Here is a 26,987-nt window from a genome sequence, read left to right as displayed (position 1 = left end):
AGGGCAAGTTTCAAAGTATAAGTATTCCTTTCCTTTGAGAACTGGGGCCTCCAGACTCTTCCGGCATCCTCACACACAGAACTTATGCACAGCTTTCTCTATTCTTTCCAGATCTCCAGCATACACCCCACTGGTCACCTCTTGTCCCAAGAGAGGATTATAAAAAGATCCTGCTTGATTTAAAGTGACCTTATACCTGTTTTTTGTGAAAATACAGTACTAAGTGCAACCTAACTCTAGCTGCAAGTGAAGATTTAAAGACTGAAAGTGCAGGAAAAATACCTGACTGGCCTGGACAATTTCATGATGAGAGGCCAGTAGCCAGCAGACCTTTAAACTAGCCACTGACTACTGACATCCAGTTCAGAAGGCACACTTCTCCCTCTCTCTCCTCAAACCCTCTGATCAGCCCTCCCCTCTCTCCTTTGCTGTCCTCCTCATTGCTTCTCCTCAGTTTCATGAAGGTCTTATCAATCCTAGGCCCAGTTGTTGTGGCATCAGTGTCAGGTTTTGAAGGACGGCAATGTGAGGACTAAGCCCATGGTGATCTCCATTCTCAGGTCTCACCCACTCCTTTTCACTGCCACCAGCACAACCTGGTTCTCATCTGCCCGTGCTTAATAAGAAAAGGTCTCCAGGAAAGGTGTATGTGTGTGTGTGTGTGTGTGTGTGTGTGTGTGTGTGTGTGTGTATTCCAACCTCCTTCCCCCAGTGGACATACTTACCATAACTACAACAGAAAGAATATGCTGGGTCAGACCAAAGTCCACCAGGCCCAGTTTATTTCCTGTGACAGTGGCCATACAGGTCACTAGCATCAGGAAGTACTCAACATCTAATATATAAAACGCACCCTCAACGTTCTGAGGACAACGTTCTGTGAAGCCCTGAAGCCCTGAAGCCATGAAGCCATCTGACGTCACTCCCAGGCTGAAGGGTTCGTGGATTCGTGGTGTGAAGCCTTCAAGCCAGCCAGCCGTCCTCTGCCCCCGCCCTCGCGTGTAAACAAACAAATCCGGAAGCGAAGCGTCAGGGAAGGAGGCGGCGCTCCCGACGTCTAGCCTTCCCTTCGCTGTGTTCCGCCTTCAAAAAAAGGCGGAACACAGCGAAGGGAAAGCTAGACGTCGGGAGCGCCGCCTCCTTCCCTGACGCTTCGCTGCCGGAAACGCCACGGAGGTAAAGTTAAAAAGAATAAAAAAACAAAAAAGGGATGCATGGATGCGAAGGGGGGGGGCATGGATGCGAAGGGGGGGGGGGGCGGGCCAGGCTGGGACATGGGAGAGAGAGGAGCATGGATGCGAGGGGGGGCCATGGAAGGGAGAGAAGGGACTTGCTGGAAAAGGATGAATGGAGGCGGCAGGGGACAGAGGAGCATGGATGGGCATGGATTGGGAGGGCAGGGCTCAGGGAAAGAGGGAAATTGCTGAAAAGGGATGAATGGAGGCGGCAGGGGACAGAGGAGCATGGATGGGCATGGATTGGGAGGGCAGGACTCAGGGAGAGAGGGAAATTGCTGGATAGGGATGAATAGAGGGGACAGATGGGCATGGATGGATATGGATTGCAGGACAGGCCTCAGGCAGAGAGGGCAATTGCTGGATAGGGATGAATGGAGGGGCCAGGTGACAGAGGAGCATGGATGGGCATGGATTGGAAGGGCAGGACTCAGGGAGAGGGGAATTGCTGGATAGGGATGAATGGAGGGGACAGATGGGCATGGATGGATATGGATTGCAGGGCAGGCCACAGGCAGAGAGGGGAAATGCTGGATAGGGATGAATGGAGGGGGCAGTGCCCATGGAGAGAGTGGAATTGCTGGAAATGGATGAATGGAGGGGGCAGGGGACAGAGGAGCATGGATGGGCATGGATTGGGAGGGCAGGACTCAGGGAGAGAAGGAAATTGCTGGATAGGGATGAATAGAGGGGACAGATGGGCATGGATGGATATGGATTGCAGGGCAGGCCTCAGGCAGAGAGGGGAAATGCAAGATAGGGATGAATGGAGGGGGCAGGTGACAGAGAAACATGGATGGCCATGGATTGGGAGGGCAGGGCTCAGGGAGAGACTCACTCTCTCTCTCACACACTCACTCTTTCACTCTGACTCTCAAACAGTCCACTCTCACATACACTCTCCCAAACATACACACTCCGAGGAAAACCTTGCTAGCGCCCGTTTCATTTGTGTCAGAACGGGCCTTTTTTACTAGTATCCCATAAAAAGAGATCCACTCCTTCCAAATCCTTCCCAGAGATGAGTGGCAGCTTTCTGAGGTCTCCTTGGCTAGTAATTATTTATAAACTTCTGTAGGAATTCTATGCTAGATGCCTTCACCACATCCTCTGGCAACGAATTCCATGGCTTGGCTGTTCATCGAGTGAAAAAATATTTTCTGCAGTTTGTTTTAAATCTGCTACCTGTTAGTTTCACAAGGTGTCCCCTCATCCTGATACAGTCTGAAAACATAATGGGTCCCTATTAATCCGTTCCATATCCTGTCCCTTCTCAATCATCTCTTCTCCAAGCTGCAAAACACTAACCTGTTCAGCCTTTCTTCACAAGAGAGTCATTCAATCTCTTTTATCGTTTTTGTTACCCTTTACTATTTCTAGTTCAACTATGTCTTCTTTGAGATGGGGCTACCAGACCTGCATACAGTATTCAAGATGCTGCAATACCATAGATTAATTTGTGTCTTTTAAAAGAAAACATAAATAAAAAAAAATCTTTAAAAGAAAAACAAATGGCATGCTTGAGACGGAGGTCAAGAAAAAAAAGTGGAGCCTAGTTTCTGATTTGGGTGATCATCTCCCCAGAACAGTAGAGGATGAAAAAGAAAAGGTGATAGAGATTAAATCTCTTATGGGAAGGTAGAGTTGTATGGATGACAGCTGAGTGATACCTTCACTAAAGTAAAGTAAGCAGAAACAACTGGGAAAGCTGGGTGGGCCAACTGGTCCTTATCTGCAGACATCATAAGAATTGTAGAAATTGATGCTGGGATTTAAAATGCAGCACAGTTTAAAAAGGCATTGTACTTCTGACTTGTGTTGCTTTCTATTCCAGAGGCAGAGGGAGTTCCATCTGGTTCCTGTTTCCACTCTTCTGATCTTCCAGAAACCTCCAAAAACCATAAACAGTATCCAAAAGCTCCCCAGGCATGCATTCATTTGCAAAGCAGGCCAACAAGGACATTTTTGGGGTTGGAGAGAGGGTAAGCATTTTATTTATATAACATTGTTAGGACTTTCTGTTTATTTATCAAGTTAATAGGAGCAGAACGATTTCTGTTACCATTCTCATTGGTGCAGTTATTACTATATGACCGTGTTGGAGTTAGGATAAGCTTTACACATGAAAACTGGTTTTTAAAATTATCCCCATGGAGGGTAGGTAATGTTATAACAGTTCACCTATGTGTGAAGGCCAAGGGCCTATTCTAGCTATTTCACAAGGACCCATTGATGTCTATAAAATCCTAGGGACAAGGTGACAGAAATATTGCATTGAGGGGGCCCTTTTACAAAGGCAAGGGAGGGCCTATGAACGTACAGTGTGCACCAAATCGGCGTATGAGCCGGGGGGGGGGGGGTCATTCTGAATTTGACACATGCTGAATCCCCGCGGTAGAAAAGAATTGGCGCGAGCTGCATGTTTACCGCATGGTAGCACGTGAGACCTTACCGCTAAGTCAATGGGTGGCGGCAAGGTCTCAGGCCGAAAATGGACACGTGCTGGTTTCAATTTTCGCGCACGTCCATTTTGCGGCCCCTTAAAAAAAGACCCTTTTCCTAGACGTGGTAAAAAATGGCCCAGCGCGTGCTCAAAAGACGTGCTCACATACCGCAGGCCACTTTTTAACCGTGGCTTAGTAAAAGAACCCCTGAGTGCAACTGCAGATGTCTATGCCTGCTCGGCATCAGGCGTAAATGCTTATTTATTTCATTTATTTGTTACATTTGTAGCCCACATTTTCCCACCTATTGGTAGGCTCAATGTGGCTTACATAGTTCCGGAGAGGTTGTTACTGAGTCTGGTATGATCGAATACAAAGTGGATGGTACAAATGAAAGATTGGGCAGTTCGCTCCATGTGGGTTGCGAGGGTGGGTTCGTTCGGTGAGGGATTGCATGTTGACCGTTACTTAGTTAATTGTTATGTTTCATAGTTTGGTGTTTATGTTGGTTGAGTAGGGTATGCCTTACTGAAAAGATGAGTTTTCCGGTTTTTTCTCGATAATTTAATGTTCACACACAGAGGGCTAGATTCAATAAACGAAACCTTATCCACGCTACGCTAGTATTCTGTAAAGAGGGCTCTGCATGGCACATCCTTTATACAATCTTAGCTCACATTTCTCACTTAACTTTTGACGCGAGCACTTCCGCCTGCCAAAGGCTGATGTAAATTCTGCACCCAACCGATGGCAGTTAGGTGCGCAAATGCAGGTATTATATACCATCACGTCCCTGACCCGCCCATGGCCACACCTCCTCTGGAACTGCATTGCATGAAAAGTAGGCATGATCTTCGTCGCAAAGTTGAGACCAATGCTTGCAGCATATGATTTTTAGGAGTCTTGTACAGAATTTAGTGTTGTCTAGACTTGATTTGTTGTAATAGTCTCTACTTGGGTATTTCACAGGATAAAATTGATGCATTACAAATGATACAGAATGCGGCTGCTCCTACGATTGGGCATTTGGGGAAATTTGATCATGTGTCACCAATGTTGCAAGTATTGCATTGGTTGCCTGTAAGATAGAGTACAATATAAAGTGTTAGTCTTCATGTTTCGAGGGTTAAATGGAGTTTTCCCCTTTTCTAATGTAATAACATTCCGGAGGTCAACTAGGTCCCTGAGAGCATGTAATGGTAAGAAGGCAAAAGTACCTGATCTGAGATGTATCCATTATGTAGAAACAGTAAAATGTGCATTCTCTGTTGCAGGTCCATTATTATGGAATTCTCTCCCAGGTTTGTTCAGATTTTGTACTTCTTTGAGCCAGTTCAAGAAAGATTTAAAGACATATCTTTTTCTTCAGGCTTTTAATGTCTGCAGGTGCAGTTGTATTAAGATTCATTTGTTCTGTATTTTATGTTGTTTGTTTTTTTAATCATTATTATGAATGTTTTGCTGTAAACTGCTTGGTATTTAGGTGGGGTATAAATTTTTAAATAAAATAAAAATAAAATGTTATAGAATAGGATATAGGGCAGAAACTCGTATAGGGGTAGATTCTATATAGCACACCTAAAACATTGGCGCCAAAAACAATATACCTAGGCACATTCTATAAAATACACCTAAATTTAGGTGCACTTTATAGAATACATCTAAATTTCTACGTGGTTCATAGAATACGTCGAGTGCCCGACTGTGTGACTAAATTTAGCTGCGGGCAGTTACGTCAAGTAAAACTGAATGCAATGTTGGAGTCCGATATCACAGAAGACATTTGAATTGGGGAAGTAGGAAATTGAAAATTGAAGGAAACAGGCAAAAATTTGAATTAAATAAACACAGTTGGGAGGTTTTTAGCCAATGATTGGTCTTAGTCAGAAGGTGTTTGGCGTTTGACAAAATTAGGTGGGTTACCCAGCCAATGGCTGTTACCTTTGACTGCTGAGGCTTTTTTTCCTCCTTTTTTTCCATTAAAATCAAAATTTAAAAAAAATTCTTGAAACAGAGTATTTTCTGTTTGATGAACAGTGTTTAGTCACTGCATATCATCATTATTGGGATGTGTAAGGTTTCCACATTTTTTTATTTTTAGTCACACTTACTCAGACCGAGTTCATCTAGCTCAGCATCCTGTTTCCAGCAGCCAGCCAAAGTCTCAAGCACCTGAAAAGTCTCAAAAAATTAGTAAGATTCTGTGCTACTTAACCCCAGGGATAAGCAGTGGCTTGATAATGGTTTATGAACTTTTCCTCCAGGAATTTGTCCAAACCTTTTGAAACCCAGCTACATTGCTCCTGCAATGAGCTCCAGAGCTTAACTATGTGTTGAGTGAACAAAGATTGTCTCCTATTTGTTTTAAATGTGCTACTATGTAACTTCATGGAATGTCCTCTAGTCTTTGTACTTTATAAAAGAGTAAACAACTGATTCACGTTTACCCGTTCCATCCTATTCAGGATTTTATAGACCTCAATCATACCCCACTTCAGTCGACACTTCTCTAACCTGAAGAATATACAAACTTTGATTATACAAACTTAAATGTTGCAGCCAGATGATGGTCCCAGGGCAGAAACATGGGAGAAGGTCCTAGAACCCACCAGCAGGCTGCATCTCTTCTAGCTTTAAGCAGGCTTAGGAGCTCCCTGTAGAATGAGGCCCAGGACCATTGCTTTTAATACACTAGTTGTTAAAATTAACCCCTACGCTTTTAACCATATAAGCCAACTGGAGTAGACAATGGCATCTTTTGAGTAACTGCCTACAGAACGAGTGAGAAATGAAACACTGAAACCTGTATAAAGTGTACATGGAAGTAGGGCCTTGAAGCACATCATCTTTCCTCACATTCTTTAGCCTCTGGCACTGTCCATTGCAAAGAATCAGCTATACTAGAATATCCATCTTTGTGCAAAAAGCCATTCCAAAGCTACACCCAATCCCTGCCGCCTCGTAATCTCTGCTCTCTCTGTGGCTGGAATGAGAGCTACCCTGAAATGATCCATCCATTCTTCTTCCCATTGGAGGCTCATTTCTGTTGAAAACCTCTTATGTGCTACTGCCACCTTGGCATGGCTACAGTTTCCCTCTATTGTGATGTGGTCACAGCTCTTAACAATGACTTGTCTGCTACAGTAATTTAGCACTGACACTTTTTTTCTTGTATGCAATGGTTGTAATAGCAGCTCTCACTCCTGCTCTATTTGCCACAGGTGGACCTGTACATGGTCTGCTTTACATCCAGGCATTATGGTGCTAATAAACAGAGGCTTTGGAAACGTGTGGTTTCTACACAGTAGTTTAACAATTCCCATTTTATCCCCCAGGGGATAAAAATGTAAAATCAGCTGCCTGTTACTTTGTGATATAAGAGCTGGCTCAGCTCAATTGTCTAGCAAGCCATTCTCAGACAGGGTGAGTTAATAGGACACACCCCTTCTTGCAGGAAACAAGAGTACATAAATCTTGCCTTGGAAGCCAGTAGGCTCCCAAAGTATGTTTGCATCTATGGGATGGGTGTACAGTGCTTGAATGAGTGAGTGTTCAAGGAAAAAATGAGACTGCTCAGTCATCCCGAGTGCAATATGTTTCCTGAAGAATATGCCTGATGAGCTAGTCAAGATGGCAGGTCATTTTTCTTGATTACAGCAATTCAGAGCAATCTTTTCTAGAGGTATCTTCCATATATGGTACTTTATATCCAAAACCAATTAGGATAGACAAAGTTTTGCAATGTATTTTAAGACAGTGGAGGTGGGAAACACCTTCAGAGGAGGTTTAATAAAAGAGGGAGAGAGAGTAAGTCTTGAGATTGAGGTTCTTCTTGATTTCTATGACTCATTAGAAAGTTGAACTTGATTCTATTAAGTTACTATTCAAGAAAATTAAGTGCCTACTTTTGTTGATAGAATGGACTCACCGGGCTCTCTAGATCTCTAATTAGAATCTCTAATTAGAAAATGGATGGTATAAAAAACCTAAATTTAAATGGCTGCATGTGTGTGGATGTGTCGAGTGACGCTTTGATGGAGACTCCAGTTGTGATGAACTAGGACCGGTGCCCGGCACACTTGTACAGTTTGTGTCCATATATATAGCATCCCGATTTAGGATGGGCTGGAAAGGACTTCAACAGCAACTTCAGTGCTGGAACCTGAGGACAGTGCTGGGCAGACTTTTACCGGCCTGTGTCCCGCAAATGACAAGACATATAGGGCTGGAGTGGGCTTCAACAGCCACCCAAGTAGTTGAAACATAAGGACAGGGCCAGGTGGACTTCTATGGTCTATGTCACAGAAACATCAATTATTTCACATTACGTTCATTTTTTATTTAACCATGAATTGATAATGAGTGTGACAGTTGAGCAGACTGGATGGACTGTTCAGGTCTTTATCTGTCGTCATTTAGTTACTAAATATTGGTGTGCTTTTACAGAATTGTTGTCTATGTGTTTTGGCACATGGTGCAGACTCATTGCTGTGTAGTAGAGACATGAATGCAGAGCTTCCCTCTGGCATCACATACTATCCTGACTGCCTCTCCATGCCTCCTCTCTGCTGGCCCCATCATCATCAGTTTCTTTACACAGTGGATCTTGCTTTTTATCCCCTCTAGTTTAGGGTTTCATTCTCCTTGACTGTCCATCAGCTTCAGTGAAGATACACAGCCTGGAGCCCCATTCAGTGTAAAAAGTACCAGGAGAAGAACAAAGTTGATGGATAATACAGAATCAACAAATATATTTCACGTATGCAGTAAAATAAAAAGATGCAAGAGAGTTAAATCATGAAATCATAAGTAGGACAGAAATTTGCAAATTTTGTGATCTGATGGCGCTCGCCTTGTTCCAGTATCATTGGAACAGGCTAGAGCAGCTACAGGGTTCCAGTGCTGAGGCTACATCTCTATGAAGGAAGTGAGATCAGAACTGGCATGAGCCTTCCTTCTCCCCTGCAACTGAATTGGAAATACTGTGAACAGAGATACTAATTTAAGGGGAAATTCCAGCCTTCAAAACTTTCATGCAATGTTCTCAGAGCAGGCAACACCCTTGTGTTTTTCTTTTCCAAATGCTGACTCCTGCCTGATCTCTTCTGTTCTAGTCCCCTCAGGCCTGGTGCCAGGTCAGGAAAGCAGGCGGCCAAAAGCAAATATATTAATTCTATCCCTTATAGCACGATTCTTATCTTAAAAAAATACAAAAAATAGAGAGAACCCTCATTTTCAGGAACCATTACAACGAAGCTTTGAAACAAACTTTGAAAAGTTGAACACTGGAAAAAAAAAATGCATGGCTTATGAAACCAAAGCACGTCCTAAGAGTGGAATTCTGTTGAATGGATAACACCACACAATTCAGAATTAATGTAATTCCAGCATTTGAAATACATTGGAGGGCTAAAGTGCACTGGAACCACCTGTAACATGGGTATTGTGTATTCAACAGCTGCCCCGCATAGCACTATGCTAGTAACCCTCCATTGGGTGGCCCAGGCAGTGGTGGGAGAATCCATCTTGCATGTCCTGTGGTGAAGAGGGAAATAGAATGGGACTTCATACCTGCTTTTCTGTGGGGGGTTTTTTTTTTTGCAACTACATTCAAAACAGCTTGCTAGTTTGTACAGGTACTTATTGTACTGGGGGAATGGAGGGTTAGGTGATTTGCCCAGAGTCACAAGGAGCTGCAGTGGGAATCGAACCCAGGTCCCCAGGATCAAAGTCTGCTGCACTAACCACTATGCTCCTTGGTGGGGTTTTAAAATGGGGGTGACCTGGGGCAAGTTATAAATAATTACCCAGGCTAATGGTGGGATACCCAAGCCAGTGGCATTGAAGTCAAGATACAATCTTGACTTGTTCACAAGGGCTAGAGGCCTCCCCCCCACCCCCTGCAAAATCTTCAGTGAAAAAAGACAAAGTGGTAGGGCTGAACACTGTCATTGTTACTTGATGCATCTGGGTAAATAGTATGCACTTGCTGTATGGCGGGAAGCCCTGAATTGGTGATCTGAGATATGGTCAGCTTCGCTGGTCCTGTGGTGGGCTGGGAGAGATGTTTGACACGCTATTGTTTAGTAGCTGAATCAGTGTACTCCAATTAGATTGTTGCATTTGTTTGTTGATGATAAATTGATATTCGCTTTTTTAACCTAATAAAGTTGTGGCCATTTTTAACCACTGATATCGAGTGCGGTTTCTCTTGTTTCCTGGCCAGCGCTAGGGTTTGGGGGAGGTGCAGCCCGGGCAGGTAGGCTGGGTTCAGGGGGTGAGGGATCATGGCTGCCTATGTTGTTCCAGAAGTACTTTCTGCCAACAGCCCATGCAGAAAGAGCAAGACCTGATAGGAAAAAAAGGTTAAGTTATAATAGCAAGATGCATTATTTGCTTGTTTTGTTAACGCAGGCAATTTTAGATTGTGCTTAAAATAATAAAAAGAACCATAAAACAGCACAGCTGGGCATTAACGATGAAGAACAGAAAAGGCAACTACAAAAAACCTGGTTTTCAGCAAAACTGCAATGTGTTTCATCAGGAAATTTGATACATTAGAGAAAAGCTGTTTCCTTTCTAATCAGTGTCGGACATATTAAAAAATATATATTCTGCAGAATAATAATAATCCTACATCTGCCTTCACAATATTTATTTATGTAATGAGAATTCTTTTCCTATGTATGAAACAGCGTAATTTGGAAACTGGTTTAAATTCGGTTAAAATGACTAGACAGAGCTGTTTACTCACTAAAGGCTGCTGCTAAGGGAATGAGAGACTTCACCAACTCACAATTCTTCCTGTGTAACATTCTTTGTTATGTCCTTAAAAATATGAAAGCAATTTTAACGGTGGATATATTTATTTCTCTTTCTGACATTCATTTCAGTCCTTTTGGGCCAAAGCAGCAGCAGTGGAAGGGTAAAGCCACAGCAGTGCCTTCTGGCCACCGGGGAGACAAAAATGGCACAAGTGCATATTAGAAGGGGAGACACTTTGAAAACGTGGGCGTGACTTTTCTCTGGTGTTCTAGAGGCTCTGTGACTGACTGGACTCTGGACTGATGAGCTTGCTCGGACTGCTTTCCCAGTGCTGAGCCCAGTTTGGCTCCAGCACACACTGCTGTTCCCAGTAGCTCTGCTTCCTGCTCTCTGCTGATGTCATTCATGTTCATCTTCAAAATTGGGCCACTGGCAGAGGGCAAGGAGGAGAGAAAAGCAAGGAATTAGCCTGATACCTGCTGCAGGATAAAGAGAGCTACTACAGCCATCTAGCATACCTGGACTGAGCCTGGCCTGACTCTCACCTTGCTGATGTCATTGAGGCCTTACTTAAAGGTCTGGCCATTCTCAGAGGTGGATCACTTCCAAAGGAGTAAACCTAAGGGGACTTACCCTTTGAAAGCTCCTCAGGTGCAATTGGAAGCCCTGAAAGTAGCTTTGTTTAGATGCTAGACAGGGTTTAGTACTGATAAAGATCAATATTGTGCTAAATTATAGTGAGATCATAAGGGCTGTGGTTGCATCGGTGTTTGTTGTGTTGTATAATGTTAATTCAAATTTATTAAGAGTATGACAGGTAGAAGGATCCAGAAATGATCCAACTGTATCGGGTGCCAGTTATGTCTAATCAAATGAAATAAATAAACAACCATATTGACGGACACTAGAGTTCATGATGAGTGTTTCAAGTGCCGGGGGCAGGCCATGTTTCCAAATCAATATTACAATTTGATGTATGCATCAGATGGATGGAGGAGGAGGGTATATGGATGGAGGGAGGGCTATGTGTGGCTGTGAATACATATGTTTCTGTGTATCTGTTTCCACTACCTTTTCAGGTTGTATGTTTTGACCCACATTACCTTAAAGACTAAAAAAAAACAAAAGAGAAGCGACGGACCTCAAAAAGGAGTCAACCAACACCCATATGGGAGACAAAAGCATTTCTGGTTTTTTTTCCATTCAGATATGGTTGTGTTTACTGGAGTCCGCTGCCTTTATATGTTGGGTGACTCCACACTGAAACACGTTACCTGCTTTCTTTCCTGCAGAGGGTAAAAAGTCAAGATGGTATTAAACTGTCAGATTGGGACAATTTATATGCATAAACAGACCCCTGTTCGACTGATTTACAGCACAATAAATAATATCCCCAGGTAAAAGAAAAAAAAAAAAGAAGCTACAGGTTTTTTTTTTGTATGACACTCTGAATGACTGATCCATTAAAATGGCAAACCCTATATTTATCTGACCCAAGATCGTTGGGAAATAAACGAATGACTTGTCATGAGTAACATGACCCACACAGTAAAGGTATTCTCATGTTCAGACTCAGAACAGACAAAGTCTTCCAATGCAAAAGACAGACTCCGAGCATACTGTATAACCTACAATTATACCTGGAGTCTTCTCCAAGTACAAGACAAGCATCAGCTATCAACAGCACTCAATTTACTGTACAAGTAAAACTAGAAGACATTTTGATAATATGCAGTGAGAGGACGAAGCAGTCCCTCAAAAAATACACTTTCTTACAAGAACACCACCGAAGCAGTAGATAGAGCTTATTCAATTTAGTAGGCTACCAAATGACTTAAAATAAATGTTCTGCCACATACATATGGCTCATAAGGCTCCACCTGCAATTTCCTTGCCTGTAACAACATCAGTGAATAATCATCTAGTTGACCCATGACGGATGATTTTGCAAGGAGAAAGAGTGAAATGAAGCCATATAGATTGTACTGCTGAAACAGTTGCTGACTGAAAATGTGCTATTATATGTGAAACAAAGACCTAAAGCTGTGTACCCAGATGAGAAAAGAGAAAAGTGAGATATGATGGAAACATTCAAATCTATTCAATCAGTGTCTGCATAATTGTCAACTCATACACACACATCCTCAATGGCTATACGCAATTCTTGCAATTGCTTTGCATTTTGCGAACAGTATAATTTGGTTTGCTATGAAGATGCCTATCATGGAGGGGGGGGGGGGTAATTAAATGGTATAAAGAATATTCAAGATGGCTACCATTTTTCAGTATGAAAGTTCTAGAGTAAGGGGTTCATGATATTAGGTTGGTGAAAATAGGCTTAAGAGAAAAAAAATAAGAATTCATTTTTTCATGTAATGCATCAACCAGTCTCCTTTTTGGGATGATGGAGGGGGGGGGGGTTGGGCGCAAAAAGAAAATATCAGAATCATAATAGGCATGGGAAATGTACCAAGGTAAAAAAATGAAGTGTAACACAGGAAGCCAAAGATCAAATGTGCCATCAGTTTTTTTTATTTATCTACATAGGTTTTGGCAATGGGGTTTGTATATGGTTGTGTTCAAGGGCTCCAGTAGAGTTCTCCAGTTACTTTGCACTTCCAGTTCAACCAGAACTTTCCTCTTCTGGAACTATGAGCTATTTCTATAACAAGGCACCTATGTAACACATAGAGGGGCATAATCGAAAGGGGACTCCCCAAGGTTTTGCTGAGGACGTCCCGGCAAAATGTCCCGGCGAAGGGTGGGGGGAAACCCGTAATTATCGAAACAAGATGGGCATCCATCTTTTGTTTTCGATAATACGGTCGGGGACACCCAAATCTTGACATCTAGGTTGTCCCTAGACTTGGTCGTTTTCTGATTTTCGTGCGATAAGTGGAAACTAAAGGACTCCCATCTCAGAAATGACCAAATGCAAGCCGCTTTGGTCATGGGAAAGAAGGCCAGCATTGCGTAGGCACTGGTCCCCTGACAGGCCAGGACACCAAACAGGCAACCCCTATGGGGCACTGGCAGTGGACCTTCAATAAATTGCCTACCCAGGTACAATAGCCCCTTACCCTTACCGTGGTGTCGAACTGAAGCCCCCCCCAACACCCCCCCCCAAAACCCACTACCCACAACGGTAACACCACTCAACATAGCCCATTAGGGGTGAAGGGAGGCACCTAGATGTGGGTACAGTGGGTTTCTGGTGGGTTTTGGAGGGCTCACATTTACCACCACAAGTGTAACAGGTGGGGGGGAGGATGGGCCTGGGTCCACCTGCCTGAACTGCACCCACTAAAACTGCTCCAAGTACCTTCATACTGTTGCGATGGACCTGAGTATGGCATTTGAGGCTGGCATAGAGGCTGGCATGACATATTTTTAAAGTTGTTTTTTTGAGGGTGGGAGAGGGTTAGTGATCACTGGGGGAGGTGATCTCTGATTCTCTCCGGTGGTCATCTGGTCAGTTCAGGCAACGTTTTGTACCTTGGTCGTAAGAAAAACAGGACCAGGTAAAGTAGTCCAAATGCTCGTCAGGGATGCCCTTTTTTTTCCATTATGGGTCGAGGATGCCCATATGTTAGGCACGCTCAAGTCCCGCCTTCGCTACGCCTCCAACATGCCACAGTGAACTTTGGTCGTCCCCGACGGAAAGCAGTTGGGGACACCCAAAATCGGCTTTCAATTATGCTGATTTGGGTGACCCTGTGAGAAGGACACCCATCTTCCGATTTGTGTCGAAAGATGGGCGTCCTTCTCTTTTGAAAATAAGCCTGATAGCCTATCAAGCACAATAGACACATACATTCCTTTATAAAACACTAGCACAACATTCCTTTATAGAACACTAGCGCAACATTCCTTTATAGAACACTAGCGCAACATTCCTTTATAGACCATTAGCGCAACATTCCTTTATACAACACTACCACAACATTCCTTTATAGAACACTAGCACAACATTCTATTATAGAACACTAGAACAACATTCCTTTTATAGAATACTAGCACAACATTCCTTTATACAACACTAGCACAACATTCTTTTATAGAATACTAGCAAAACATTCTTTTATAGAATACTAGCACAACAGGTGAAATACCTATCTAGAATTTAGGTACTAGTTCAAGCCAGCCATAGAGGCTGGATGTATTCACGTAACTTGTAGTATTCTCTATGTTATGTGTGAGTGATTCCTGCCCAGATAGGTGGAATATTTACATACATGCTACCACTACTACTAGTTATTTATAGCACTACTAGACGTGTACAGCACTGTACACACATACATATATATATGTGCCTTATGCCTTTACTCCCAAATTTAGGCGCATTTCTGAGATGTGCATGCATCTTAATTGGTTAACAAGTTGTTGACCATCATAATTGGATGCTAACAACTAATTGACGTTAATTGGCACCAATTAGGATTCCATTGCAAAGAGATTAAAGGGGAGATCATGTTATGATCATGTGACTCCAATTTTGAAGCCTTTACATTGGCTTCCTATTAAGTTTAGGACTGAGTTTAAAATTTTGTTGTTGATTTTCAAAATTTTGAATGGTTGTATTTCCCCTACACTCAGTGCCACTCTGAGATGATATCAACCCTTATGCTCTCTGAGATCTTCTCAAAAATAGTTGTTTGACGTTCCATCTTTTCAGCAGGTTCATTTAGAAGAATGCAGGACTTCCATATTTTATGTTAAGGGTTCTAAATTATGGAATGCTTTGCCCTTAGAACTTGATACTGTGCAAAATATTGCCCAGTTTAAGAGTGAATTAAAAACCCTTATGTTTATTCAAGCATATGGGTCTTTAGATGAATAGCAGTGATTGATTTTTTTTCAGCTGTATGAGATGTAGAGCTCTGCTGTCATTGTAGTTTTATGTTAATTTGTATTATATGTCATAATGATTGATTTTTTTATATTGTTTTTATTTATTGTTGTATTGGATTATTTGATTATGTTTGTAGTTTTGTACCTGCTTAGACTGTTCTAGATACAGTGGGTTAGAAATAAAGTTTTAGTATTATTATTTGTGCGTGCATCTGGCTGCATGTTGTTCTATAACACCGGGTACCTAAATCCCATAGCGAACAACTCAAGAGGGGCGTGGCCATGGGAGGAGCATGGGTGGGTCAGGAACATTCTATGAAGTTGCATTTAGTGTTATAGAGCAATGGGTCTCCATACCTACATTGGGCAGCAGGAATTGCACCAGGTTTCAGCAGGTGTAAGTCTGGCGCCCAGAGTTACATGCAGTAATTGGCGCTAAGCACTATTCTATGATCTTTTGCAGTACCTATGTTTGAGCATCATTTATTGAATTTACATGGTGCATAAGTATTAGCATTCACTTATGGCATTACCCTCTGAGCCCATTCACAGCTACCCATGCTCTTTCCCTGATTTTTATTCCCTAAATCATCTGCGCTCTGATGACTAAAGGGCCTTTTTACTACATCACGTTAAGGTCCATAAGAAGTGTCAGTGGGAGAAGATTTGAACCTGCTTCTCCAAGCACTAGGCTCTGCAGTTAGAAGCATGCACAAGTATGGAAAAACTATAGAGTCCTTTAATATACATAATGAGTCAAGTTTCCGTGACTGTAAGAAAATCCAGTTAAAAAGCATATCTGTAGAATTTCCTCAGTGAGAAATTCCTTAAATACTTTAAACTGGATTTTCTTACAGCCACAGAAACTTGACTCACTTAAACGATCGCTCGGAGCAGGCAATGCGTAACTTATGAAGGCAGTGGCTCCGCTTCTGGTCCTATCAGAGAGCTAGACTAGGCCAAGGAAGTCTGGGAATGGCGTGGGCATCACTTACCAGAGCATTGAGGAGTTCAAACACCATCTCAGCTGTATGAGTTTTCACTATATGAAAATGATCATAGATAGCCTTTGTCTTGAGCTGGTTCTATGATAACACTAGTAAAAGAGGCCCATTTCTGAGCAAATGAAATAGGCGCTAGCAAGGTTTTCGTCGCCAACACCCCCCTCCTCCCTCCCTGGCCAACCCCTTCGTTGTTCTGCCATTGCTTCGCCCCCAACGTCATGACGTTTGATGTGAGGGCGGGGCCCAGAGCGATTTCCCACCCACCCCCGCCTCCCTGCCTTCCTCTGCCAACCCCTTGGTTGTTCTGCCATTGCTCCACCCTCGAGGGCGGGGCCCGGAGCGATTTTGGTGGCTTCACCACCACGAACCTTCGAACCTTTTTGAAGGAAGTCAGGGCTTGGCTTCACTGATGTCAGTGACAGTGTCCTCAGAATGTTGAGGGTGAGTTTTATTATAGTAGATGAGCCTGACTGGTTTTCTATCCTAGTAGCCTGCTTCCAGCAGTGGCCAATCCGGGTCACAAGTACCTGGCAGAAACCCAATTAGTAGCTCTATTCCATGCTACCAATCCCAGGGCAAGCAGTGGCTTCCACAATGTCCATCTCAATAACAGACTATAGACTTCTCATCCAGGAATTTGTACAAACCATTTTTAAACCCAGGTACGTTAACCACTATTACCACATACTCCGGCAAAGAGTTCCAGAGCTTAACTATTCTTTGAGTGAAAAAAATATTTCCTTCTATTTATCGTGTAATTTCCATGCAGTTTCATTGAGTGTCCCCTGGTCTTTGTACTTTTTGAATGAGTGAAAAATCGATTCACCTCCACCCACTCCACACCACTCAGGATTTTGTAGACCTCAGTCATATCCCCCCTCAGCCGTCTCTTTTCCAAGCGGAAGAGCCCTAACAGCCTTTCCTCATATGGGAGGAGATCCATCCCCCTCTATCATTTTGGTCACTGTTCTTTGAAGCTTTTCTAATTCTGCTATATATTTTTGAGATACAGTGACCAGAACTGAACACAATACTCAAGGAGGAGGAGTGGAGGAATGGCCTAGTGGTTAGGGTGGTGGACTTTGGTCCTGAGGAACTGAGTTCAATTCCCACTTCAGGCACAGGCAGCTCCTTGTGACTCTGGCCCAGTCACTTAACCCTCCATTGCCCCATGTAAGCCACATTGAGCCTGCCATGAGTGGGGAAAGCACAGAGTACAAATGTAACAAAAAAAAAAAGGTGACATCACACCGTGGAGCAATACAGAGGCATTATAATATTTTTGGTCTTATTTTGCATCCCTTTCTTAATAATTCCTAGGATCCTGTTTGCTTTTTTGGATTCTGGTCTCTCCTTGGGCAGAAGATTTCAGCATATTGTCTACAATGACACCTAGATCTTTTTCTTGAGTGCTGATACCTAAAGTGGGCCCTAACATCAGGTAACTATAATTCAGATTATTCTTCCCAATGTGCATCACTTTGCATTTGTCTACATTAAATTTCATCTGCCATTTGGAAGTCCAGTATTCCAGTTTCCTAAGGAAATCCTGAAAACTCAACTGATTGTGACCTTCAAGGGTCGAGGTTGCTCACCTCTGTTGTTCTTTTCTTGGTTGCCTGTTGTGCTAGTTGTTTGAGCTAAAGACAGGGCAATTCTATAAGGTAGAACCTAATCTTAAGTGCCAAATATGCAGATAGATTATAGAATAAAACAATTTACATACATCATTGGTGGCAATGATTGGCATTTATGATTATAAGTACTAGGCACTGTTCTATAAAGTGTGCATCAAATTCGCTTAGGGCTTCTTTTACAAAGCCATGCTAGCGATTCCCGTGCAGATAATGAGATGAAGCCCATAGGAATTTGCCGCACCGAGAATCAGTAGCCTGCTTTGTAAAAGAGGCTCTTAGTGCTTATCTATAAAGTGACATACATTTATTTATTATTTAACACATTTTACCCCCCACATTTTCCCACTAGTTGCAGGCTCAATGTAGCTTACACAATAATATGGGTAGGCTACAGTTCAGTATAATATCATTAAACAATGTCATAGTAAAAAATTAATCGTAAACGTATCGTCTAAAACAACAAAAATAATAAAAGATCATGGAAAAAAAAAACATTAGAGTCCATAAATTTTGCTAAACAGATAAGAAATAAACTAAGTAACGTCTGGATGGTAGGCCTTCTTGAACAGGGTGGTCTTCAATAATTTCCTGAAGTTTATATGATTCCGAGTTGATTTTAAGAGTTTAGGCAGTGCATTCCATAGCTGAGTTCCTTTGAAGGAGAAGCTTGATGCATAGGTAGATTTGTATTTGAGGCCATTGCAATCTGGATAATGTAAAATTAAATAAAATCGGGAAAGACTGGAACTATTTCTGGGTGGTTGATCAATTAGATTTAACATGTATCCAGGAACTACACCATAGATGATCCTATTAATCAAGGTGCAAAATTTAAAGGCAATACATTCCTTTATGGGAAGTCGATGTGGGCTGAGCATGGGCAGGCCGAGGGCATATCGCTATGTGATGCAAGAAACATATAGAATACTGTAAGGGCCCTTTTGTGTTGTCTTTGAGCATTTTTGAAAGCGCTCTTGCCATTGGTTCACACTGAGAATTTTGAAAACTGCCTTGCCATTGGTTAGTATCTGTGGTCAAACAAAAAACTAGGTATCATGAAATGTTGACACATCTCTCTGACTTAGGCCTTCAGCTTCTCCCTTAGAGGGAAAAGAAATATTCCAAAGACAGCAAAACCATCCTCAAGAGCCTCATTGCTAATATAATAATAATAGTACAATGAGACAATGTGTTGGCCATTTGGGTCGCTGTAAAGCTAAGTGGATAGAAAGAATGACAAAGCTAAAATCCTAAACTGGACCATGTAAAGTGATGGCACCAGGACCAGATGAAATCCATCCAAGAACCCACTGAACTTATAGGGATCTGGATGGTCCCACACCAGTTCACTGAGAACCTCAGCAGAAAGTTAAAAGGCATTTGGAGCAATCCTTTACTTTTTGAAAACTATAAGTTTTTATTTCAAAGTGACTTTCTCCTTCTGAGGGTCCATAACATCGTGTTTAAGCTCCATATATCCTCGGGCAGCTTTTAGTTCATGGTCAGTCCCTTCTGTGATAAACTGTTTCCTTCCTTAATGCCCGATAAAAGAATCAAGCTGTTGAAGGGAACAATTTACTGACTGAACAGGCTGCACCACTAAGAGGTCTCCTCTGCATTATAAAGAAAAACAGAATAAATCCATGACGCTTCATTGAATATTTAGGCAGTAATCTAATCTTCAGACTCTGCTACAATTCAGTATGATATCAGCGAAACTCAATAATCAGGTTACAGTCTCACAATCAATCATACACCTAAGGTTTAGTTCTGTATGAATCCAGAGCATGTACTATTACTACTACTCAGTGGCGTACCTAGGGTAGTTGACACCCGGGGCCGGTCATTTTTTAACACCCCCCTCCCCCAAATCCAGTACTAGGCATGCCGAGAATACAAAACACTCAGGACCTATAGAGCAATTCTACCATACCATAAGCAGTCATTTCTACGAGTCACACAAGGAAAAGGAAAGCATCTTAAACACTACAGTGAGCACTAGAACATCAATTCACCTATTGTAAAACGAAACCAGACAGAATAGTACAGATCGTAGATCCTGCACAGTCAATGCCAACTGAAAGCCATGTCTTTTTCACAAACACAGATACACTCTAATCCACTATAGAATAAGTAATCATAAACTTTCTATTTAGACAAAAATTAAACTGAACCCCCAATGCCAGACTCTGCATACAATGCAACACCACAGAAACAGAAACTGTCCCCTAGTACTGTGCAAAATATAAAGACAGCAGATGTAAATTTGAAAAAAAAAACCTAACAAGTACCAATCACCACTTTACAAATTAACAAATAGAAATAAAACAAATATAGAAAGTAAAATAATACCATTTTATTGGACTAATACATTTAGCTTTCAGAGGCCAAAACCTCCGTCCTCGGGTCAGTATAGTATAGTGCTGTTACAGTATCCTATCCTGACCTGAGGAAGGGGGTTTTGTTCTCCGAAAGTTAGTCAAAATGTATTAAAATTAGTCCAATAAAAAGATTACCTTATTTACATGTTCTATTATAAACATTTAACACATCTACAATACTTTATCCTAAAGCAAAAAAAATAAAAAAATATATTTTATTTACAGTTTGTTGTCTCTGGTTTCTGCTTTCCTCATCTTCTTTTCACCGTCTTCCTTCCATCCAGCATCTGTCTTCACTCTCTCTCTCTCTCTCTGCCATCCAGTGTCTGCCCTCTCTGCCGTCCCTTCCATCCACTGCCTGCCCTTTCTCTCTGCCCCTTCAATCCACCATTTGCCCTCCCTCTCCCCTCCATCCAGGGTCTGCCCTCCCTCTCGCTCTCCCTTCCATCTAGGATCTGTCCCCTCTCTCTCTCTGCCCCTTTTTTCAGCCCCCAGTTCCAGCCCCCTTCTCCCCTCTGAACACCCCCACCCCAGTCCCCTTCTCCCCTCCCCTTCTCCTGTCTGAGACCCCCACCACAGTCCCCTTCTCCCCTCCCCTGTCTGAGACCCCACCCCAGTCCCCTTCTCTCCTCTGAACACCCCATCCCAGTCCCCTTCTCCCCTCCCCTTCTCCCCTCTGAGATCCCCACCCCAGTCCCCTTCTCCCCTCCCCTGTCTGAGATCCCCACCCCCAGCCCCTTCTCCCCTCCCCTTTTCCCCTCTGAGACCCCCACCCCAGTCCCCTTCTCCCCTCCCGTCTGAGATCCCCACCCCAGTCCCCTTCTCCCCTCTGAACACCCCCACCCCAGTCCCCTTCTCCCCTCCCCTTCTCCCCTCTGAGATCCTCACCCCAGTCCCCTTCTCCCCTCCCCTGTCTGAGACCCCCACCCCAGTCCCCTTCTCCCCTCTGAACACCCCCACCCGAGTCCCTTTCGCCCCTCTCCTTCCCCACCTCAGTCCCGTTAAAACCGGCGAAGCAGCGTCGCAGGCAGCGCCTCGTGCCCTGCTTGTAAAAAAAATCAAATCTCCTTCCTTCTCCTCGTCTTGACGTCGACTCAGGCCTTCCAATCAAATTGATTGGAAGGCCCGAGTCGACGTCAAGATGAGGAGGAGAAGGAGGAAGGAGATTTGATATTTTATTTATACAAGCAGGGCACGAGGCGCTGCCTGCGACGCTGCTTCGCTGGTTTTTAAATGTGCGGCGCCGCGGGAACGGCCACGGGGCGGCAGGAGCGGAGCACCCCCCACCCACTGGCACTCGGGGCGGACCGCCCCCACCGCCCCCCCCTTGGTACGCCACTGCTACTACTACTTATCACTTCTATAGCGCTACAAGGCATATGCAGTGCTGTACACCATACACAAAAAGACAGTCCCTGCTCAAAGAGCTCACAATGTAAATAAGACAGGTAAACAGACAGAACAACTAAGAGGTAAGGGAATAAAGAGGTGGGGTACAGGGCAAGTGAGTAAAGGTTAGGAATCAAAAGCAGTGTCAAAGAGGTGGGCTTTTAGCCTGGACTTGAAAACAGCCAGAGACAGGGCTAGACGTACAGGCTCGGGAAGTCTATTCCAGGCGTGAGGTGCAGCGAGATAAAAGGAACGGAGTCTGGAATTAGCAGTAGAGGAGAAGGGGACAGACAAGAGAGATTTATCTACAGAGCGGAGTATCCGAGGGGGGGGGGCGTAGGGAGAGACAAGAGTGGAGAGGTACTGGGGAACGGCAGAGGGAATGCACTTATAGGTCAGTAAGAGAAGTTTGAATTGAATGCGAAAACGGATAGGGAGCCAGTGAAGTGACTTGAGGAAAGGGCTAATGTGAGCATAGTGACTTTGGAGGAAAATGAGTCGTGCAGCAGAGTTTTGGACTGATTGAAAAGGAGAGAGATGGCTAAATGGGAGGCCGGTGAGAAGCAGGTTGCAGTAATCTAGGCGAGAGGTGATAAGAGTGTGGATAAGGGTTCTGGTAGAGTGCTCAGAGATGAAGGGACGGATTTTGCTGATGTTATCGAGAAAGAAACGACAGGTTTTGGCAATCTGCTGAATGTGAAAGTGTAGTGTCAATGGAAGGGAATGATTGGAGCCACTCTCTATCTCAGTTGATAACACCCTCATCCTCCCCGTCCCATCTGCCCGCAACCTCGGAGTCATCTTCGACTCCTCCCTCTCCTTCTCTGCGCATATCCAACAGACTGCCAAGACCTGTCGCTTCTTTCTCTTCAACATCAGCAAAATTCGCCCTTTCCTCTCTGAGCACACCACCAGAACTCTCGTCCACGCTCTCATTACCTCTCGCCTTGATTACTGCAACTTACTCCTCACCGGCCTCCCACTCAGCCATCTATCCCCCCTTCAATCCGTTCAGAACGCTGCTGCACGTCTTATATTCCGCCAAAACTGATATACTCATATCACCCCTCTCCTCAAATCACTTCATTGGCTTCCGATCAGGTATCGCATGCAATTCAAGCTCCTCCTCCTTACCTACAAATGCACTCAGTCTGAAGCTCCTCACTACCTCTCCACCCTCATCTCCCCCTATGTTCCCGCCCGTAACCTCCGCTCACAGGACAAAGCCCTTCTCTCACCACTGCCAACTCCAGGCTCCGCTCATTCTGCCTTGCCTCACCCTATGCCTGGAACAATCTTCCTTTACCCATACGCCATGCCCCCTCCCTACCCATCTTCAAATCTCTGCTTAAAACTCACCTCTTCAATGCTGCCTTCGGCGCCTAACCGCTCGAGAAATATAGAATGCCCCAATCTATCCACCCTATCAGATTAACTGTTCACTCGTCCTCTAGATTGTACACTTGTCTTTAGATTGTTCTCTTGTCTTTTAGATTGTAAGCTCTTTAAGCAGGGACTGTCCTTCTATGTTTAAATTGTACAGCGCTGCGTAACCCTAGTAGCGCTTTAGAAATGTTAGTTAGTAGTAGTAGTTAGTAGTAGTAAATAAGGACATATAAATAATGTGCTGAAAGTGGACCTTCAAGCATCGCTAGGGTCAGTTATTCAGGGACCTTGACAATGCTTCGTTAAGTAAGATACCATTCATCTCATCACTGGCTAAACTCTACCATGTGTAAATTAGTTGTATAACCTGCCTATTAACCTACTTCTAGGCAGCTACCATAATAACACTCTTAACAAATTCAAAGAACACTTATGGGGCAATATTCCAAAGCTTTTATCCGGATAATGGCACCTGCTATCTGGACACGTGCTGCTGACTGGGATATTCAGGGACATTCTCCGGACACTATGTGGATAGTGCTGCGGTGGAACATGAGAGGAGTCAGGGCAATACTCAGTCTGCTATCTGGATAACTTATCTGAATAACTTGGGATGTAGAAAATGATTATTATTATTATTTGTTGCATTTGTATCCCACATTTTCCCACCTATTTGCAGCCTCAATGTGACTTACATAATGCCGGAGTGGCAGTCGCCACTTCCGGATCTGAAAAGTACAGAGTGTTAAAGCATGTACATTATAGGTAGATTAAAGTGATATTGCATTACTGTTCATGGATGATAGAGTGATGTACATTATGCCATAATGGCGGACATCATTTCCGGATCTGAGAAATATAAGGTGGTATAACATTGTTATTCGTAGAAGATAGTATAAATTACAAGGTGGTATTGCATTAAAGTTCATAAATGATATAGTAAAGTAAAGGGTATTTAGACAGTCAAATATAGAAAGTTCAATTACGGTATGGACAAAAAGGTGGTGGTGCATAGTGCGTTACACGTGTCCGAATAATTGTGGTAGTCCAGTGTAGGGAGTTCGGCTTTGTTTAGTTTTGTTGATATTTTGTTGTCTGGTATTTAGGATGAATCATTGTGGTATGCCTTTTTGAACAGGCTGGTCTTCAGTAGTTTTCAGAAGATTGTTAGGTCGTGCATTGTTTTTATGACATTAGGCAATGCGTTCCATAGAGAAACTGGTGACGGGGATAGAATGACTTTCCTATGAGGAAAGGCTAAAAGAGGCTAGGGCTCTTCAGCTTGGAGAATAGACGACTGAGGGGAGATATGATAGCAAGGGGAAAGGGATAGGATTTGATATAACATGGGCAGGCAGCACACACTCTCGCCCCCCTCCCTCATCATTATCCCGTTGCCCCACAGACCATACATGAGATAGGTTTTATCTTTGGGAAAATTTGGCCACAGCTTTATTGCAAATACATTAACAACAACACCTCTAGGAAGCACCTGAGCCTTGGGCATGATGCTGCAGATGCTCTGGCCCTCCGCCATGCTCTCCAGCTAGAGGGCCCATGTCTCCATTCAGCATTGCGGCCAGCCATGTCTCCGCCTCCAGCGTGGCTGCACCCCCATCGGATTTTGGCACTGTGCTCCAGACCAGTGTTCCACCTGCCATGTAAACCAGCGAGGTGAATAGTCTGCCAGCGGTGAGTGCCCCCGCCTCTTGCTAGAAGCTCCGATCTTCCTTCTGTCCGTTGTTCAGGCACCTCCCAGTATTCCCAGGCTTGGGTGCCTCCACCACAACCCGGGGGCCTGACAACATGGCCTCCGGGTCCCCCCTTTTACCCTTTAGCAATACCTCTCTAGTGCCTCCTGAAAGTCATTGATCAGAAGGTAATCGGCAACCTCCGAGAAATGCATGCGTCCGGTAGGAAGTATCTAGGGATGAGGGGGAAGCCCAATGATGCCATATCTTTGCGCCGCTGAGTTGCTCCACCCACCTGCCAACTTGGCGATTGACTTTGGTGACACCTCTGGACCACAGCCTGGAAGCAAACCCACTCCAACGTGGGATGATGTTCGACCAGAGGATGAGGGTCCCGTACATTGCAGCAGAGATTTCGTGTAGGTCTCGCTTAATTGTGGCAATCAAGCGGTGGCATGGGGTGTGCCCAATGTCGTTGCCCCCCCCAGGTGAATGAGCAAGACGTCCGGTGGAGGAGCATTCTTCAGCAAACGGAGGACAGAGGGGAGGAGCTGCTGCCATCGCATGCCGGGAATTCCTATCCATGTCAGTGCAACCCCTTTCTTGTCCAGCCCCAGATGCCGGCCTGGCTTCCCATCATTCAAGCGCTTGGAAGCATTGGCGATATAGGAGTGTCCGATGATCCACACCACCCCTTGGTGCGGATGACGACCTGCAAGAGGAAGGAGAATAGTTAACTGGATTGTGCATGAGGTGGTCTGATATAGGTTCAGAATGCTGCTAACTTCCAGCGGCCCAGCTGCTTGATTGTCTGTGTGGAGAGACCATACTGGAAGGCAGTAGTTGCCGCCCCTATCCGGAACGAATGCGTCCCATAATTGTCAGGGTCCTGGCCTGCTTCAAGGAGAGCTTGCCGAAAGACGGCCGTGAACTGGAATCTTGTGAGGGGGCTGGCATCCTGATGCAGCAAGAGGGGTGTGCCTGCTGACGGTCTGGCCGATAGGTAAGCAACAAGATTGGCTAGTGGGCAGGTCGGCAGATTCGGGACACCATTGAGTGTGATGGTGTGTCCCCTGCCCATCTGGTCTGTTTTGGACCTGGTGACCCGCAGGGAGACCGACCCTTGTGCAATGGAAACATTAGCCATCCTTAGGCCCCCCAGTCGGCGTAGCCTTGGATTGTACCGTCAACTCGCTTAGGCGCAGCGCAGCGAAGAAAGCTAGAGAGAAGGCCGCCCTGAATAATGCAGTCTCATATGCATTCTTGCACACCCGTTCCAGCGCTAACCACAGGTGATGAAGTAGTTTGCACGTGACAGGCCTTCTGGTGTCTGGTCGCTTCGGAGCAAATCGAGCCCATCCCTTCAGGAGTGACCAGATCAGGAAGCTGGCCCGAGGGTTGCCCCAACCGCGCAGCTTGGCATAGAAGGCGAAGCCAGTGATGTTCGAGGCAGTTGCTGTCCTGGAGAAACCCGCTTCGAAAGCATCCGTGATGTACCGGGCCATGAGTTGATCTGGGACTGGTCCTCCTGTCCATCCCTGGCCCTGCAGGTGCTCACAGACTTGGTGAAAAGCTCGCCGGTATGCGTACAGAGTAGTCCTGGCTAACGAGCTGGTGACGAGTAGGTGCATGGCGTTGTTACTAGCTGCCATAGGTGCTCTGGTACTGGAGTGGGCTGCTTGCTCGCTGATGGTGCCAACTGCTGAAAGAGAGAAAAGTGAAAGCGTGAAAGAGCATCCGCTATGCTGTTATCAACACCGGGTACGTGCTTTGCTCGCACCGTCAGGTTGAGCTGCAAGCAACGTAGCACGAAGTGGCGGAGGAGCGCTGCAGTGTGGGGACAACGCGCTGTTTGCTTGTTTATGATTTCTACTACAGCTGCATTGTCTGACCAAAGGATAACACATTTATTAGCCAGGGCAGGGCCCCAGACGTTGATCGCTGCAACAATGGGGAATAGCTCAAGGAAGGTGATGTTCTTGGTGAGGCCACTGTGTATCCACTGCAACGGCCAAGAGGCAGCGAACCAGTCTCCATTGAAGTAAGCTCCGCACCCCACAGTCCCGGCGGCATCTGTATAAAGGTTAAGGTCCACGCTGGAAGTTGGGGCTGATTGGATTAGGGCTCTCCCGTTGAAGTCTTGCAGAAAGCATCCAGACGATGAGGTCCTGTTTCATGGGAAGGGTTATGCGCAGATGATGGTG

The sequence above is a fragment of the Microcaecilia unicolor genome, chromosome 6 (genome assembly GCF_901765095.1).
Source record: "Microcaecilia unicolor chromosome 6, aMicUni1.1, whole genome shotgun sequence".
In the NCBI taxonomy this organism is placed as follows: domain Eukaryota; kingdom Metazoa; phylum Chordata; class Amphibia; order Gymnophiona; family Siphonopidae; genus Microcaecilia; species Microcaecilia unicolor.
The sequence above is the reverse complement of the archived record's forward strand: the minus strand, read 5'-3'. Positions refer to the sequence as shown.